Source organism: Prionailurus bengalensis, chromosome D3, assembly GCF_016509475.1.
Source record: "Prionailurus bengalensis isolate Pbe53 chromosome D3, Fcat_Pben_1.1_paternal_pri, whole genome shotgun sequence".
In the NCBI taxonomy this organism is placed as follows: Eukaryota; Metazoa; Chordata; class Mammalia; order Carnivora; family Felidae; genus Prionailurus; species Prionailurus bengalensis.
Window position 1 is genome coordinate 70,354,474 of NC_057356.1, and position 18,467 is coordinate 70,372,940.

The 18,467-nt window shown below is 43.5% G+C and overlaps 1 protein-coding gene across 6 annotated transcripts in view; it reads left to right on the plus strand.

Annotated features, from left to right (window-relative positions):
• The window catches only part of SMAD4 (SMAD family member 4), a 110,661-nt gene that overhangs the window by 32,468 nt on the left and 59,726 nt on the right, over positions 1-18,467 (plus strand). For 4 of the 6 annotated variants that reach the window (XR_006293988.1, XM_043558853.1, XM_043558857.1 and 1 more), the window contains exon 1: positions 15,504-15,896. The exons of 1 other annotated variant lie outside the window; for it this stretch is intronic. The gene's annotated coding sequence lies outside the window, so the exon portion shown is untranslated. Of the gene's footprint in view, positions 1-15,503; positions 15,897-15,986; positions 16,267-18,467 lie in introns of those variants that run through there. One more of the 6 variants, XM_043558854.1, reaches the window with a different exon arrangement.

The following is an 18,467-nucleotide window of genomic DNA, read 5'->3' on the forward strand; positions in this document are numbered from 1 at the left end:
ACAATCTTCTTTGTCCCTCATGATGTTTTCCACCTTACAGTCTCTTTCAGATGATATGAAAGTTACTACCCTGGAACTGTTTTGGTTTATATTTACCTGTATCTCTTTTTCCATCCCTTAATATTCAGATAATGATTTCACTGGGCACTTTCTGAGGCATGTTGTACAACAGCATGGCAAGCATCAGGACGCCCTTGAGCCAAGCTCAGTCCCTAAGGTTGCAGTAGGCTAGGCTCAGCTGTCTCTGACCCTGCAAATCACCCTGCTCACTTTCTCATTTTCCTTTCCCACATCTGTGTTGTTCGTTTTTATATTCCTATCTCATAGCACAGTGACTGACACCTGGTAGGCACTCAGTATTTTCCAATGAATGAGTGCATTCAAAGAGTATATAGCCTCGTTAGGAAAACAAGACCCCTTTAAGAATAGTTGGAATGTATGGAGCACTGACCACATGCTGACGCTTCTCCCCACATATTACCTATCTGATCTTATCCCCTACCTTGCTCCTCTCTCTTGCCCTGCCCTAGCTGCGCTGATGTTACTGTTGTTCCATGAATACATCGACCTCGTTTCTGCTTCAGAATCTTTACACCTGCACTCCCCAGATTTTTGCATAGCTCACTTCTTTGTATCATTCAGGGCCCTGATCAAATGTCCCCTCTTCAGACATCCTTCCCTAATCATCCTATCTAAAATACTACTCCCCACCCTCTCCAAATCTAATCACTCTCTCTGGTATGTTGTGTTTTTTTTTTTTAATGGTAATTATCACTAGTATTGTTTGTTTGGCTACAGGTTTATTGGTGTATCGTCAGTCATCCACCAGAATGTAAGTTCTTTGAGGACAAGGAGTTTGCCTTGTACACCACGGTATTGTCATCCACAGTAGTGCCTGCCAAACACCAGACACTCGGTATATTTTTGTTGGATGAGAGAATTTGCCTTTAATCTTTGGAGGAGAACATTTTTTTAACAAGTGTGATGATACCTACTTTAAGAGAGGAAGTAATTAAAGCTGAGAAAGGTTCAGTAACTTGCCCAGGAACACACAGCAATGGAAGCAGGATTTGAATACATGTCCATTTGACTCCAAAGCCCATCTGTAATCTCCACTTCTATGCTACTGTCTGTTAAAAAAGTCGAAAGTAAACAGGACATTAGGAAATCAAGGGTCAGTGGAGTGGCTGGTGAGATCAGCTGGGCTGGAGTCGTTGGTAGGGGAGAGTTGGGCCTCCCGATGGGATTTGGCATGGTGAGGGAGGCAGGGAGGGAAGGACGGCAGGCAAACGCTGGGCCTGGGCCTGGGATTGTTCACATGGCCGTTTCCTTGGCCGAAGAATCTGTTGGGACTTGCTCCTGGGGGAGCAGTGGGAATGGAGGGCAGCTGTAAGGGAGGATGGCATAAGCCTGCATTCCTGGGCCTTTGGGTCAAAGCCTGCACAAAGAACCCCTGCCAAGGAGCCTTTGTGGACTGTGGCTAAGACCGGAGTCGGCCTGGTATTCTAACTAACCCATGGAGCCTCACAAGTTCAGACCAACTGCGGCTCCCGGGCCACGCCAGTGGTGTGTGTGTATGCTGGGGAGGGCGGGCCGGGCATCCAGGCTGGAGACGTGCTGAGGAACCAGGGCACCTTTCTCAGTGAGGATCGGTGTCAGCGCTGAACCAGGTGGGGGCCAACCCGGGAACCAGCTTCCCGGAAAAACGGGCGGGAGGCAAACAGCTGCCGCCGCTGGTGGCCTCCCGGGGCGTGTGGCTGGGAGGGTGTTGACTTCTCACTTCCTTGCTGGTGAAAGATGCGCGTGTGGAGGCTCAGGTAGCCAGGCCCAGAAGGCGGCTCCATGGGCAGCAGTGCTCCCGCACGGGGCTGACCTTGCGTGGGCTGCACGGGGCGGAGGGCAGGAAGCGTGGGGACAGTTCATCCGCAGCAGCTGGGTGCAGCTTGTCAGAAGGGCCCGGGAAGTGAAAGTCCACCAGGCAAAGGAAAGGGGAAGAGAAAACAGCAGAGGGGAGAGGTGGCCGCAACCAATGGGCGCAAGAGAAAGACAGATCTGAGTGGCAGGTGTTGTGGGAGCTTCTGCCGGGCACCTTTTCTTGGAGGAGGGGACAGCAAGGAGGGGACACCTTTTCTTGGAGGCTGAGTCCTGGAAGCAGCTTCGCACATCCTTCACACAGCCGGTTCCCAAGGAGAAGCGAGGTAAGGGCTGTTCAAGCGCTCACAGCATCCTTCTCCTTCAAATCCTGCGTTTCCACCTCTGAAAAGGTGGCACTTGTTTATCCTTGAACCCTTTAAAATAAAACAGTAACTGCAATTTTCTTCCCAGGTAAAGTTAATTACCCGCCTCAAGGTTGTCTCCCAAGAAAAATTCTTTAAAACTTAGGAAAGATTTTGGTGATGTTAAGATTAGATGTTTTCCCCCCTCGGAGCTGAAAGCTCAAAACCCTTTGCACAAATATTCATTATAAGATCCTTTTATCACTAAAACGATACCAACTCTACCTTTAAAAAAAATGTTTTGTTTTTGCCTTTGATGAAATTGTTATTTCCAGCACCCCCCTCCCTGCAATGTTCCCTGTTGTGCCTGTGACACTGACTGAGACGGTTAGATGCTACATTCACTTGTTTGAACCAAAAACTGTCTAGTTTTAAGGCAGATCTGGAGTCTCCTAGGGGAAGGGAGAGGCTGGATAAATTTTAGGCATTTCAGTTAATGTTCATCACCATCCAGTTCCTCACCCGAAATAAAGCATGGCACCCAGTAGGCTCACTCTGCATGTTTCCTGAATGAAAGGATGTTTAAAAAAAGAAAGCTAAGCTAATCATTGGCAAGCATTTGAAGTAGGTAGCATCGCAACTGTGGACTGTCTCCTAAATCAGCTAGTTTTCCTTTCTATTTCCCACCTCAAGAAATTTTGCAGTTTAGGCTCTAGAGATCTAGGCTCTGGAGTCTAGGGTCTTGCGTTCAGAGCTCTGGTCCAGCGACCAGCTGCATCACTTCACCTGGGAGCCTGTTAGAAATGTGGCCCCACCTTGGAGTCACCAAATCAAAACCTGCATTTTTTTGTTAAAATTTGTTTTTAATGTTTCATTTTTTTAGAGACAAAGAAAGAGTGCAAGGCCGGGGAGAGGCAGAATCCAAAGCAGGCTCCAGGCTCTGAGCTGTCAGCAAGGAGCCTGATGCGGGGCTTGAACCCATGAACCCGAGATCATGACCAGAGCCAAAGCTGGACGCTCAACTGACTGAGCCACCCAGGCACCCCAAACCTGTATTTTAACAAGATCATGTTAAAGTGGAAGAAACACTGTTCAAAGGCACCTGGGCCACTTCCTGAGGCATCTGGTCAGGAGGCCCTTCTGGGTCCTGGCTTCAGATTTGGGTTGCAGGACTGCTCCACACTGCACTCAGTGTGGAGGGCTGGAGGCTGGAGAGGGCTCAGGTTCCAGCTCTGCTGTTAAAGGGACTTCATGGGCAGGTAACTTAAAAATTGTTTTAAAAATCCAGTCTTACAGACAACTTGCAAGAATAGTACAAAAAACTTCTGCATATCCTTTACCCAGATTCACAAATTATTAACATTTTGCCACATATGCTTTAATATTTTCTTTCTATGCTTATATATTATTTTGGAACTACTGGAAGGCTAGTTACATACATACATGCCTTTCTTCTTAATACTTCAGTGTGTACTTACTAAAAACAAGGACATCCTTGGAGCACCTGGGTGGCTCAGTTGAGCTCAAGTCGGTTGAGCATCCAACTTCGGCTCAGATTGTGATCTCGTGGTTTTTGAATTTGAGCCTCGCATCGGGCTCTGTCCTGACACTGCAGAGCCAGCTTTGGATCCTCTGTCCCCCTCTGTCTCTGCCCCTCTCCCACTCATGCTCTCTCTCTCTCTCAAAAAAAAAAATTAAATAAATAAAATAAAATAAGATAAATAAAATAAAAACAAGGACATCTCTTATGCCACCATAACACCAGATTCAGGGCCAGATTCAGGGTGGAAGCAAGCAATGCCTGAGTCATGGCCCTGAGAGGGCTTCCCAGGAGCTTTGCTCACCATACCCTAGGTCCTGGCTTTGCACACTATCGTTGCCCAAATCAGGAATCCTAACATGGATTCACTACTATTATCTGATCTGCTGTCCATATTCCAATTTTGTCAGTTGTCCCAATAATGTCCCCCCCTTCTTCCATCCCCAGTTCAGGAGCACGCACAGCATTTGATTGTCATGTCTATTGCGCCTCCTTCAGTCCAGAACAGTTCTCCAGTCTGTTTTTCATGACATTGACACGTTTGAAAAATACAGACCAATTATTTTATAGAATCTTCCCTAATATGGGGACAAGTTATTTTTAATCTCTTGATAGTTCAGTTTCACCACCTATAGATTGAGAATAATCCCTGCTTCGTGTTGAATTGAATAAATTAAGACATGTTATAGACTTGACATATGTAGGTGTAGGTGGATTAAAAAGTTAGCTAATACTGATTAGGTGCTTGTCAGGACCATGTTAGGTGCTTTACAGGCATTATCTCACTGAGTCCTCTCTACAGCTCAGTGGCACAACAGGCTTTATTTTTATCCCTGTTTCACAGATGAAGAAACTGAGACTTAGAATGTTTTGTCCCCTGTCTTATAGCTAGTAAGAAGTGAAATGAGAACCTGAACCAAGTGAGGCTGCCTCCAAGGGCTATTTATTTGCTTAGTAACCTTGTTAGTGATGCTTACCTCAAATGTAACTTTTTTTTTTTTTTTGAGCAGCAGGCAAGTTTATTAGAGTATAAGATCAGAAAGGAAGAATAGTAGGAAAGCTCTCTTTACAGAGAGGGGGCATTCGAAAGTGAATGCCACCTAGAATGTAACTTTTTAAGATAAAATGTACATAACATAAAGCTTCTCATTTTAATAATTTTATTTCCCCCAGCTTTATTGAGAGATAATTGACATAAAGCATTGTATAGGTTTAAGGCATACGATGCAATGATTTTATACATGTATATATTGTGAAATGATTACCCTTATAAAGTTAAATACATCACTCACCTCACATAATTATACCTTTTTTTTGGTGGCGAGAACATTTAAGATCTTAGCAACTTTCAAGTATATATGATACAGTATTGTTAACTAAAGTCACTATGCTATATGTTAGATCCCTAGAACTTATTCCTCTTATAATTGGAAACTGGTATCCTTTGACCAGCATTTTCTCATTTCTCCCCCAACCCTTGGCAACCACCATTCAACTCTTTGTTTCTATGAATTTGAACGATTTTATTTATTTGTTTGTTTTTATTGAAGTATAGTTGACACACAGTGCTACATTAGTTTCAGGTGCATGTGTTTTAACCATTTTAAAGTGTACAATTCAGTCTTTTAATATATTCACAATGTAGCACAACCATCAGCACTAATTCCAGAACATTTCCATTACCTCAAAAACAAACCCTGTGTCTTTCAATTCCCTCCTCTCCTGTCCTGTGACCACCGCTAATCTGCCAATCTACTTTCTGTTTCTATGGATTTGCAAATACACACAATGGAATACTACTGGACAATAAAAAGGAGCTAACTACTGATACACGCAATAACATTTTAGATCTCAAAAACATCATGCTGAGTAAAAACAATCCAGATGCAAAAATTACATGTTGTAAGATTCCATTTATATGGAATTTTCGAAAAACCAAAACCTGAAAAACAGGAAGCAGGCAGCGGCAATGGTTGCCTGGGGCCAGGAATATGGGGGTGGGGATTGACAGCAAAGGGGCAGAAGGGAACATTCTGGAGTGATGGCAGTGTTCTAAACTTGATTGTAGTAATGGTTGCACAATGTATACATTTACCCAAATTCATCCAACTCCCTTAAAAAGTTTGTAAATGTAAGTTGTACCTCAGTAAAACTATACAACCCAAACATATCTGTCCCCCGGTGGAGTTCAACTCATGAGCATGTCTTCCTTCATAGTCTGGCTCCAAATCTATCTTCCCAGCCTCATCTCTCACCTCTGTGCATTCATTCAACAAACATTCTCTGACACTTCCACACTTGTTATGCAGAAGGCCCTCAAGAGAACCTCTGTCCTCAGGGACAAAGGAACTCACAGTCTGGTCTGGGAGCAGAAAGAAAGGGCACCCAGTCCTGACAAACATCAGGGATCCTAGAGGATCATCAAGTCTTTTTTTTTTTTAAATATATGTATATATGTGTGTATATATATATATATGTGTGTGTGTGTGTGTGTATATATATATATATATACATATATATATATATATATATATATATATATATATATATATATTTTTTTTTTAGTACCTATCACGGGGCTCAAACTCATGACCCAAGATCAAGATCAGGAGTCCCATACTCTTCCAACTGAGCCAGCCAGGCACCCTGATTATCGACAGAGTCTTAAAGGAAAGGAAGGGCATACACATTCCAGCCACTCTGAATTTCAAGTTTGAATCTAGTTTCAGTTTAATTTTTTGAATAGGTAATGCATCTACATGGTTGAATAATAAAAGAAGTTATACAGTGAAAAATTTTCTCCCATCCATTCCTCATCTGTCCAATTCTCACTCTACTCCATACAACCATTATTGTTATAAACGTATACTATTTTTCCTCCTTTATGATAGAAAAGATAGCATAATATACACATTGTTTTGGACTTCGCATTGTCATTTGGCAGTAAACCTTTGAGATCTTTCCATACGGTACAGTGAAAACTTCCACTTAAATTACAGCTATCTAGTCTTCCATTGTATGGATGTGCCATAGTTTATTTATCCAGTCTCCTTTTGGTAAACATTTGAGTTATTTCCAACAGTCTGTTAAGGCCAACAACGCTGTAATATGTACCCTCTTGAATGTGGTGTATTGCGTTTTGCTTTGTTTGTATATGACAAGTATACCTATGGCTATATATTGAATTCCACAAACACACCAATCACTTTCATATCTGTAGCCTGTTTTCTCTGCCCTGAAAGTCTTCACTCAATCCTATTCTACTGGCAAACTCCTACTTTCCCTCAAAGTCCAGCTCAAATGTCACTTTCTTGTGAAGGCTTCCGAACTCTGGCAAGATTAGGTTGCTCCTTCTTTGTTTTTTCACAGCATTCTGTGGCCACCTCATCAGAATTATCTATTAACACTTCACTCTTCCCCCACTAGACTCGGCGCTACTCAAGGGCATGTGCTATAGATTTCTCTCTGAATCCCTTAGTACTTGGTACCTGGTCCGTATTGAATAAAAATGTGCATTGTGTGAATGGTTAGGGCTGACAGAGGGATGTGTACTGCTCCTGTCCCTTGCTTTCAGCTGCCTCTTGGTCTCTGTTAGTACTTAGAGGACTGCAGCCAGGCAAAGGTGGGCTGTGATTTCCCTTCCCCTCCCACGTAATTCCTTCCTGCCTGCCCAACCCCTTTCCCCCACTTCGGATTCTGTCCACAGCTGCCTCTGTCACCCTTGCTGGATCTGGCATGGATAGCAGCTATTGTAGCTTTTTAGTAGATTAAAATAAATAAATAAAATGGAGCATTGGCTTTACCCATCTTCACTCTTCTTCATCAAGTCTTTGGCCTCCTATAGAGCTGAAAGAACAAATCACTTGATAGTCAAATGTACACCAGTCACTCTCAAACATAATGTTCTACACTTTAAGCCAAAGGAGATGACAGTTTACTGTAGTGCTTTTAGGGATGAGGGAAATAGTGCTTTGCAGTGTTTAGGTTAATCAATGTTAAATGATTTTCAAGGGCAACTTAGATTATTTTTTAAAACATTGGGTTAACTCCCATTATGCTCCTAAAATAACCCACTGGTTCTACGTCTTTTTTAATGTATGAGCTCCTTTCATTTTATCAGTACCCTTTATTACTATTCACTAGACCTGGCATAAAACAATTATAATTTATCACTTGCCTAGCTAATGAAAACAAATAAACAGAACCAAAACAGGCTGAAAAAAAATTGGGTTAACTCTAAAATGTCATGATGCCTAACTCATGCCTTGAGCTGTCAATTGCTACATCATTTCCACATTTCCATTAAGCATCTTTTTTTTTAATGTTTGTTTGTTTGTTTATTTATTTATTTATTTATTTATTTATTTATTTATTTTTGAGAGACAGAGAGACAGAGCATGAGCGGGAGAGGGGCAGAGAGAGGGGAAGACACAGAATCTGAAGCAGGCTCCAGGCTCTGAACTGTCAGCACAAGCCCGACATGGGGCTTGAACTCATGAACTGCAAGATTATGACCTGAGCCAAAGTCAGACGCTTCACTGACTGAGCCACCCAGAAGCATCCAACTCTTGATCTCAGCTCAGTCATAATCTCACAGTTTGTGGGTTCAAGGCCCGCATTGGGCTCCGTGCTGACAGTGAATAGTTTTTTTTTTTAAGTTTTATTTATTTATTTTGAAAGAGAGAGTGTGATCAGGGGAGGGGCAGAGAGAGAGAGAGGGAGAGAGAATCCCAAGCAGGCTCCACACTATTAGCACAGAGCCCTATGGGGGGCTTGAACCCACGAACTCTGAAATCATGACCTAAGTGGAGATCAAGAGCCGGATGCTTAAATGACTGAGCCACCCAGGCACTCCCACATGAAAAATTATTCTATTTCTTCCTCAGTGGGCGGTGCTGGAAGTGGGAAGGCTAGGTCTTCAACTCTGGGATGAAAAGGTAAAAGCTCTATGTTCTCCTTACCCTGGGGAAGCTCTGTTTCACAGGAGGTGAGCCTCAGAGAAAACAAAAGGGAACGAGAGCCCAGGGCAGAGACGGATGGAAGAACTGAGTGAGATGTTTCACCTGAAGAAGTCTCCGGAAAGGTGGTGGCTTAGGTCCCCTGGAGTGCCTTGGCACTGTGGTCTTCAAAATTTCTTGCTTGCATGCCTCCTAAGAGAAATTTGAGAAACGATGTTTCTTCTTGTACCTTTAAAGGTCATATCTAAAACGTTTCATCTTAAGTTTAAATAATGGCAAAGTTTGTTATTTCTGGCATATTATAAGTATTGGCATTTTAAAATAAGATTGTTACATCATTCTGTAAGTGTATCCAAGGGAATCTAAATATCATAATGCATCTATGATCTATTTAAAAAAATACATGAACAAGCTTTTCTTAAAAAGAAATTCTGTATCACTCTTTTTCTCCTTATCTTGTACTTCCATTCTACTTGCTCCTGAACATTTTAATATAAGATTTTAGTCTGGAAAGTCTTTTATTGATCAGCCTATCATATTTCCCTAAAAATTAAAAAAAAAATCTTTGAGTCTCTAAGTTTAAAACATTCATCTTGCTTCTATTATTAATACAATTTTGAATACCTAATTGGTATAAACAACATAAAATGTTATAAATTTTGATGAACTACTGAAATTAAAATGCAGAATATTTTTGCTGGAATAAGACATGGTTAGAAGCATGAAACACCGTATTCATTTACCCAAACGAATTTATCAAGAACCTCCTATGTGTCAATAGCAACTCTAGTCACTTGGGATATATTAGTAAACACTATGTATAAATCCCTGCCCTTGTGGAGCTTACATTCTAGTGGGGGGTAGGAGACAATAAGCAATAAGCATAAATATAAGTAAATAACACAGTAAATGAGAAGAGCTATGAGGAAGATAGATCAGGGTAAGGGGAATCTGGGGTGTAGGGTAGGGTTCAAAATGAGTTATGGTTTTAAAAAGGTTAGGGTGGGCCTCATTGAGAAGATGACATATGACTCAAGAGGGTTAGGGAGTTAGCACTGCAGGTATCTGGGGGAGATGTGTCCCAGGCAGAGGGAAGAGCCAACACAAATGCCCTAATTTGAGAATATGGCTCATATCTTCTAGGGTCAATAAAGAAAGTTAGTAAGGCTGCAGCAGATTCATCCAAGGGAACAACAAGAGATGAGATTAGAAAAATAATGATTGGGGTAGGACGGTGGTGAAAATCTTGTGGAACCCTGTAGACTACGGTAAGGACAGTCTTTTACTCTGAGTGAAATGAGGAGCCATTGTGGAGATTTAAGCAGAGGAGTGACATCATTATGTTTTCGGAGGATCACTCTGGTTATTATGTTGAGAACAGACTCTAAGGGGCAAGATGGAAAGCAGGGAGAGCTTTTTTTTTTTTCTTCTTCAATATATGAAATTTATTGTCAAATTGGTTTCCATACAACACCCAGTGCTCATCCCAAAAGGTGCCCTCCTCAATACCCATTACCCACCCTCCCCTCCCTCCCACCCCCCATCAACCCTCAGTTTGTTCTCAGTTCTTAACAGTCTCTTATGCTTTGGCTCTCTCCCACTCTAACCTCTTTTTTTTTTCCTTCCCCTCCCCCATGGGTTTCTGTTAAGTTTCTCCAGATCCACATAAGAGTGAAACCATATGGTATCTGTCTTTCTCTGTGTGGCTTATTTCACTTAGCATCACACTCTCCAGGTCCATCCACGTTGCTACAAAAGGCCATATTTCATTCTTTCTCATTGCCACGTAGTATTCCATTGTGTATATAAACCACAATTTCTTTATCCATTCATCAGTTGATGGACATTTAGGCTCTTTCCACAATTTGGCTATTGTTGAGAGTGCAAGCAGGGAGAGCTTTTAGAAGACTAATCCAAACATGAGATGGTGGTGGCTCAGACCAGGGAGGAAGCAGTAGAGATGGTAAGGGATGCTCTGAATCTGGACTAGACACTGGACATAAAAGAGGGAAGGCAGCATGCTTCCAGGGCTTTTGATCTGAGCAATTTGAAGGATGGACTTGTCGTCAATGAGAGAGGAAAGCTGGTGAGTTGAACAGGTTTAAGAGAGAATATTTTTTCAGTTTGTGGCATAAGTTTGAGATGTACAGCAGATTGCTGGATATCAGAATCTGGAGTTTAGATGAGAGGTCTGGGCTGAATCTATAAATTTGGAAATGTTATCATATATGATGATATCATGTATCTCTGATGTTGTTGAAAGTTAGGAGATTTAATGAGATCACCAATGAAATAAGTATAGATGGAAAGGAGAAGTAATCCAAGGAATGAGCCCTACGTCATTGCAAGGTTGTCTGGGAAAAGAGAATCAACAAAGAAGAAATAAGACGGGGAAAGAGGGATCAGTGATGAAGGAGGAAAATTGGTGGATGTGGTTAAAAAAAAAAAGGTGAATCAAGTGATTAGCTATGTTAGCTGTTATAGACAGGTCAACTAAAATGAAAATTGTGAATAGATCAATGGACTTAGGCAATATGAAGTTCATTGTTGACCTTGACTAGAATAGTTTTGATAGAGTAGTAAGGATGAAAGCATGAATGGAACTGGTTTAAGTGGGAGACCTGCTCACTTGGATACTTCAAATATGCCACATCTGTAACCTTATATGCTCTGGTGTGATTCTATTACATATGCATGTAGTGTTATCACAGGCATTATATTTGGCATGTTTTTTAACTTTATATAAATTGTATCATATGGCATGAATTCTGCTGCTATAGGGTGGCAGGAGAACCAGAAACAGAAAGCATGGAAAACTCTTGAAATTTTGTTGGAATTGAAGTACAGACACGAGGCAGTAGCAGACAGTGGAAGTGGGTCAAAGAGGCTTTGTATGATTGGAGAAGTAACAGCTGCTTGTCAGCTGGATGGGAATGACCCGGTATAGAGGGAAACATTGATAATTAGAAGGGGGCAGATAATTGCTGGAGTCATGGTGATGATCTTGATTAGTCAAGCCAAGATTGGTATTTGTTGCCTTAGCAGAGGGACTGGCTTTAGCTAGGAGCATGGAAAATTCAACTACGTAATGGAGGGAAGGTGGAGAAGAGGTTATAGATGTTGGTATGAGGGTATGGGTAGATGGGATCGTGGGATTGTGTGGAGATTTTCGTTTCATTGCTTCAATTTTCTCAACGAAACAGGAAGCAAGGTTACTGAGAATAAGGATGAAAGGGAAGGAGGTGTAGGTTAGAGGACAGAGAGCTATGACATCCAGAAGAATGGAGGAGTGAAGTGGGAGTCTGGGGCAGCACGGAGGGCACACTGGAGGTTGAGTGATGAGATTAAAGTGAAACTAAGCAGTGACATTGTGTTTTTCTCTAGCCACATTCAGATGCGTGAGTGCTGGTGTGGGGTAGGTGGGAGCTGGCTTGATCAGGATTGTGGTTTTGCCTAGCAAGCACAACAAAGGGGGATGAGAGTGTGCCGGGGTGGAGAATGTGTGCAAGGGAGTGATTGTAATGATTGGCCAGATATTTAACCTGGGTAAGGATGGGAGAGAGCAGATACGTACTTTCAACAATTGCTGCAAGGAGATTTGTAAATGAGATCGTGTTCAGAGTATATTTGAAATTGTGATTATGATGAGTTGCAAGGTTTGATAAGGCTCCTATGATTATGCCCATGGGAGTGAGTGGCAGACTTAGGGTAGGACAGGATCCTTGGAAGAGAAGTCAAAGAACTGAGAGGTCAGGATATTGGGAAGATCATCCACATGTACATTATAAGCACCTAGGATTAAGACAGAAGAGGGGCGCCTGGGTGGCTCAGTCGGTTAAGCGGCCAACTTCACCTCAGGTCATGATCTCGCACTCTGTGAGTTTGAGCCCCGCGTCGGGCTCTGTGCTGACAGCTCAGAGCCTGGAGCCTGTTTCAGATTCTGTGTCTCCCTCTCTCTGACCCTCCCCCGTTCATGCTCTGTCTCTCTGTCTCAAAAATAAATAAATGTTAAAAAAAAATTAAAAAAAAAAAGACAGAAGTGGTATTGGAGTGACTGACAGAGCAAATGGTGACAAAATGAAGGGGAATGAGAGCAACGATGAGGGGTACTGGACAGGAAGATTTAAAGCTGCAGGTTAGTAGGAAGAGAGGGGGATGGTCTGTTGAGGAGCAGGGAGGACACCTGCCCGGCTTCCAGGCACAGTCTAAGAGACTTAGGATTGAAAACACAGTTACCACTACTTTCAAAGGGGGAAGGGAAAGCACTGTCCCAGGGGAAAGTCAGGTTTCCCTTAAGCAAGGAAGTGAAGAGAACTTGAAGACAAATTCTGAGGAGGTTGGGGTTATAGGATTATTATTTGCATAAATAAATAGACGGTGTAGTGGATTCTAATATGGCCCCACATGATCCCTGTCTTCCTATGTGGTCTCCTTCTTTTGAGTAAGGGCAGGGCTTGTGAGTTGCTTCTGGTCAATAGAGTATGGCAGAGGCACCTGGGTGGCTCAGTCGGTTAAGCCTCTGAGTTCAGCTCAGGTCATGATCTCTATATTCTTGAGTTCAAGCCCCGTGTCGGGCTCTGTGCTGACAGCTCAGAGCCTGGAGCCTGTTTCAGATTCTGTGTCTCCCCCTCTCTCTGCCCCTTGCCTGCTCTCACTGTCTCTCTCTCTCAAAAATAAATAAGCATTAAAAAAATAGAGTATGGCAAAGGTGACAGGATATATGCAATTATGCATACGTGATTGTTATATACGTCTGTTACCAGTGTCTTACACTGAGAATCTCCCCCTTGCTGTCTTTGAAGAAGCAAGCTGCTATATTGACAAAAAACTGAAGGGACCTCCAGCTGACAGTGAGCAAGGGACTAAGGCCTTCAGTCCTGTGCAGCCTGCAGGGAACTGAATGCTGCCAGCGACAGTTTGGAAGTGCATCCTTTCCCATCCAACCTTCATTTGGGATCTTACAGAGGACCCAGCTAAGCCATGCCTAAACTCTTGACCCACGGAAACTGTGAACTAATAAATGTGTGTTGTTTTAAGCTGCTAAATTTGTGGTTATATTGTCATACAGTGATAAATAACAAACACGAATGGCAAAGGAAGAGGTTTAGTTATACCAATGTTACTTTTTAACTCCTTCTGAGGTATAGTGCCTAGGAATCACATATTGATCTTTTACCAAATCACCGAGTTAGAGCTTCCTTCAATTTTGTTGGCAACAAGAATTGGAAACCACCTGACTTGCAAAAGAATTTATAACCCATTCATTTGGGCCATTCACTTCCACATCACAGACACCCATTTCTGAATTGTCCCTTTGAATTGCCCTGGAGGTTTTTACATCTTGAGCTGATGCACCTTAAGTAACGGGTGAGAGTTTTACTTTTTTTCTGTCCGATGGGAGAAGGACGGTTTTGAAAGGGGACACTCTGTCCTCAGGTGATTTCTCAAGCTGAGCAATTTTTATTAAATAGTACATATAGCAGTGGAAGATGTGTAAATGAATTCTCTTAAAACTAGTCTTGGAAAGAGTCTTCCTGCACCCTAGGAGTAGGGAACACCAGTGAACATGACAGTTGTAGAGGCTTTCTGGTAGAAGAGGTAAGAGCCCAGGACATGATGGCGGGTAGGACAGCATGGGGATAGGAGGTAGGACACTGTGTGAAAGGTAGGAGGGCAACGAGACTTAAGAAATGACTTTAGAACTTCCCAATAATTAGTTTCCGTGGGACCCCCAATGGAGGTATTTCCTAGGTGGTAGAAAAGTAAAATAAAAATTAAAAAAATATATAATTAGTATGTGTTTTCCGAAACTTTAAAAATATAAAATAGGGGCGCCTGGGTGGCGCAGTCGGTTAAGCGTCCGACTTCAGCCAGGTCACGATCTCGCGGTCCGGGAGTTCGAGCCCCGCGTCAGGCTCTGGGCTGATGGCTCAGAGCCTGGAGCCTGTTTCCGATTCTGTGTCTCCCTCTCTCTCTGCCCCTCCCCCGTTCATGCTCTGTCTCTCTCTGTCCCAAAAATAAATAAAAAACGTTGAAAAAAAATTAAAAAAAAAATAAACGCATGTATCTTGGAAAGCTTTCAAATAAGTATTAATTCAAGAGCGAGTTTATGCCTTTCTCTACCCAACAGGTAACCTAGTTAACAGGTGTGTTGTAGGTCCTGGAAGGTCCCTTCCAACTCTGAGGTTTCACCTAGATTCTTCCACTCACTTTTCATAACACCTGGCCAGACTCTCAAATGTGACTCTCCTGTGCATCTCTTCAGCCCAAAAAGGGATTTGGCAAGTTTCAACACCTTTGGATCTAGTAATCCAGGGCTGGTGGAAAGGGAAAGAAGGTGCGGTCTTCGCCTGTTTCTTCCCAACGTAAACCGCTACAACCATCTTCTCCCCGGAGCTGGCTGTCCAAGCCTAATTTTTGTGGCCGCAGGTCCTCAAAAAACAAGGCCCGGCTCATCGCTGTGTACAAACACTTACTGGACGCCCACTCTACTCCGAGCTCTCCAGCGCTGCTTGCGTACTTTTCTGTAAAGGGATGCCAATTTCCCTGATGAACACACTGCAAGCAGCCTCTCTGGGGCAGCGCCCTCCAACAGGCCCGGAGCCCAGACCGGCGCTCCGGGCAGCTTGCCGACTGGTGCCGCCTCGTGAGCGCCTGCGCAGAGCGACCCTCCCGTCACTCCGGGCGGGAGGCGGGGGCAGCAGGGAGAAAGGAAAGCTGCAGGGGGAAAAAGGGCCAAACCCTGAAATTACCCGGATGTGGTCTCCGTGCGCGCATGCTCAGTGTCCTTCCGACAAGTTGGCAGCAACAACACGGCCCTGGTCGTCGTCGCCGCTGCGGTAACGGAGCGGCTCGGGTGGCGGAGCCCGCGTTCGCGCCCGCCCGCTCTCCTCGGGAGGCCCTTCCCGCCCTCCCCGCGACTCCACGGCCGCCCAGGGGGCGGGAGCGGGTGAGGGGAGCCGGGCGCCCCGCGAGAGAGGCCCCCGGTCGCGGGGCGGCCCGGGAGCTCTAGGCGGCCCGCGCGGGCAGCGGCGCGGCGCCGAGGAAGGGGCGGCCTGGCTCGGACGCGGCGGGGCCGGGGCCGAGGAGCGCTCCGGGCCGCCAGGGGAGCGACGGGCTCGGCGCTCCCGCGGACGAGTCGCGGCGGGAGAGTGGACACTCCTCGCCATCGCCCGAGCCCAGGTAACGCGCCATGTCCCCTCCCCTTCCCCCGGCCGGGCCCGCGCACCCCGCCCGCGGCTTCCCCGCCCCGGGGCGGGCTCCCGGCAGCGGCCGGGAGCAAGCAGGAGGCCGGCGGGTGCGCCGGGAGAGCGAGCGCGGCCCCCTGACGGGCCGGGCCGGCGGCCCCTGCGCAGGGGCCGCGGGGCCTCGCGTCACTCGGGCTACGGGCTGGGTCCTGCGGCCCCGAACTCCCCTTGCGGTTTGTGGCAGAATCAAGTTAAACTCGGACCGGGACTCCTGCTGCGGCCGCCGCTTCTCTTTGTTGTTCTTGAGTAGTTTCGCTGTCCGCCCCAGCCGAGTGCGCTGGGTTGGCCGGAGCGTGTCGCCTCAGGTATAAATGAAAGTTGTAAATGGCTTGTCTTCATTTCTTTTCTTAAGCAAATTTTTGTTTTCTCTTTGTCCTTCACTTTCCCTTCCTGGTTGTGTCATTCCAGTTTATGTTTCTGGCTTTGATTTGTTTACTTACTTTTTGAGTATTGTGGGTGATGGCGGTATGCGGGAAACATTCTCGGCACCTAACTGACCCCCCCCCACCTTCCACTCCTCTAACAAAAAATAAAGGACGTAGTTTATTTTATTGCTAGGATTACGTGTACTGAGCGTGAAATTGGTATACGATGTAGGGCGGTGGCTCCATCACAGCCCCAAACTGCTGTTATAATCTCTCCGGCAAGATTTTCAAAGAAATGGGTGTGTTTGGTTAACTGGAAAGATTTCTTTGAGGGTGCAGAGAGGTTTTTAAAACTCTGTTGATGATTGATAGCTATCCCCCCCCCCCCCCCGAAAATACTGGTAAAAATTTTAATGAATATATTTTTAATTAATTTGTTTTGAATTTGGTTTCCTCATGCCTTTCGTTTTTGCACTCTAGTTTAAGGTGAAACCGCTCGTTTTTCCGGAATTACAAATATAAGATGATGTGGAATCATTTTAATTAGTCTGAGTTGATTTTCTAAAGGCATGTAATCTTGGCTAATTTTGTTAACAACCTTTGACTTTTGCCAGAATTACATCTTTTTAGCATCAATAGCAGTTTAATAATGTGGGTTTTAAAAAGTAGGTTCAGTATTTTTTGTTGGAAGAAACTATGTAGTCTTATAGAAAATAAAGAAATGCATACTTTCATAAAGTAATTAGATTTAGAGTATTGCAGTGGAATAAATTTTATTGTGGATTTCGTTAACTGCCTTTGCCTTGTTGCACTGAGACTGTATTTCAGTTGAAATATAGCATAGGAAGTTCCAATGTGTAACTTCTTTTTCTGCTAAGGACTTATTTCTTATTTTCTCTTTTGGAAAGTTCTGATATGCTTAGTACATGACATTTCAAGTTGTAAATGATTGATATCATTAACGTTTTAAAATATGATATCCTGTTAATGCTTCCTAAGTTCATCTTTTTATGATTTTGTTTTCTTAAATGGGTTTGTTACTGAACAAAGTAATACAGGTAGGCTAAGCATTTAAGATTTGCAGAATCTTTAGATATAAAGGTGCTAATGAATTATGTAAGTTTCAGTTGTTGGAATTAAAACTAAAAGCCTTTCTAGAGAAAATAGATACATTTTGTGAGTCTATTAATAGAAGTGGCTTTTTCTTTGCTTTCCAGGTTTTTGGGGTGAGGTTGCTTTAAAGAGGTATTACACCTTAATTTTCTGATTTTCGAGGTGGGAGTACCTAATAGGAATTTCTCTGTATAGCTAAGTGCCTTCATTGTAAATCTTGAGCTTAGAAAAAAACTGCAAATCAATTTCAGATTTAATGAAAATTTGGGCTGAGAAGGTGAATTTGAAATTTTTGTATACATTTTATATGGATCTTTGGCCTTTTCTGATGGCTTTGTTGTTTGAAACAATTCTGCTTATACTATGAAGCAGCAATTCTTATTTCAAAAACCTATGCTTCACTTTTTAAAGCTACATTTTAGTTGAGCTATTTCTTCATTTGTATGTGAATTATTTTTTCTGCATTCCTCTTTAGATCCGCCCCCCAACCCCCCAAATTAAGAGCAAGTATTGAACTAATTTATGCTGCCCAGTCACACACCGCCTCTCTGGCTTGGAAGCTGTTTTTTCTGATTGAGCTGGTGTTATAGTAACATCATTAGCCACTATTCTAATTGAGCTGTGAATTGCTGAGGCCCCTACTAGGGCAGTTAACCCCACAGGATCTGCCTCGTTCATTACATTTAAAATGCATATTTAGTCTTGTCTAAGATTTTACCTACTTTCGTGAGATCATATATTATTATTTTTTTATGTTTAAACTTACTTCAGTTCTATTTTGGCCTCCTCTAGCTCATGCCTAACTTTTTTTTCATTTTTCATTCAGTGATTTTAAGGGTGAGTGGTTCTTTAAACATCTTATGTTGGCATTTCAGTGCTCCTTGTACATGTTTTGATTTCCTTTCTTTCTAGAAGATTGTGTAGTTAGGCAGGAATTTTTGTTTTGCTTAAGTGATGATTAAAGATGACTGTGGGGGCACCTAGGTAGCTCAGTTGGTTAAGCTTCTGACTTCGGCTCAGGTCACGAT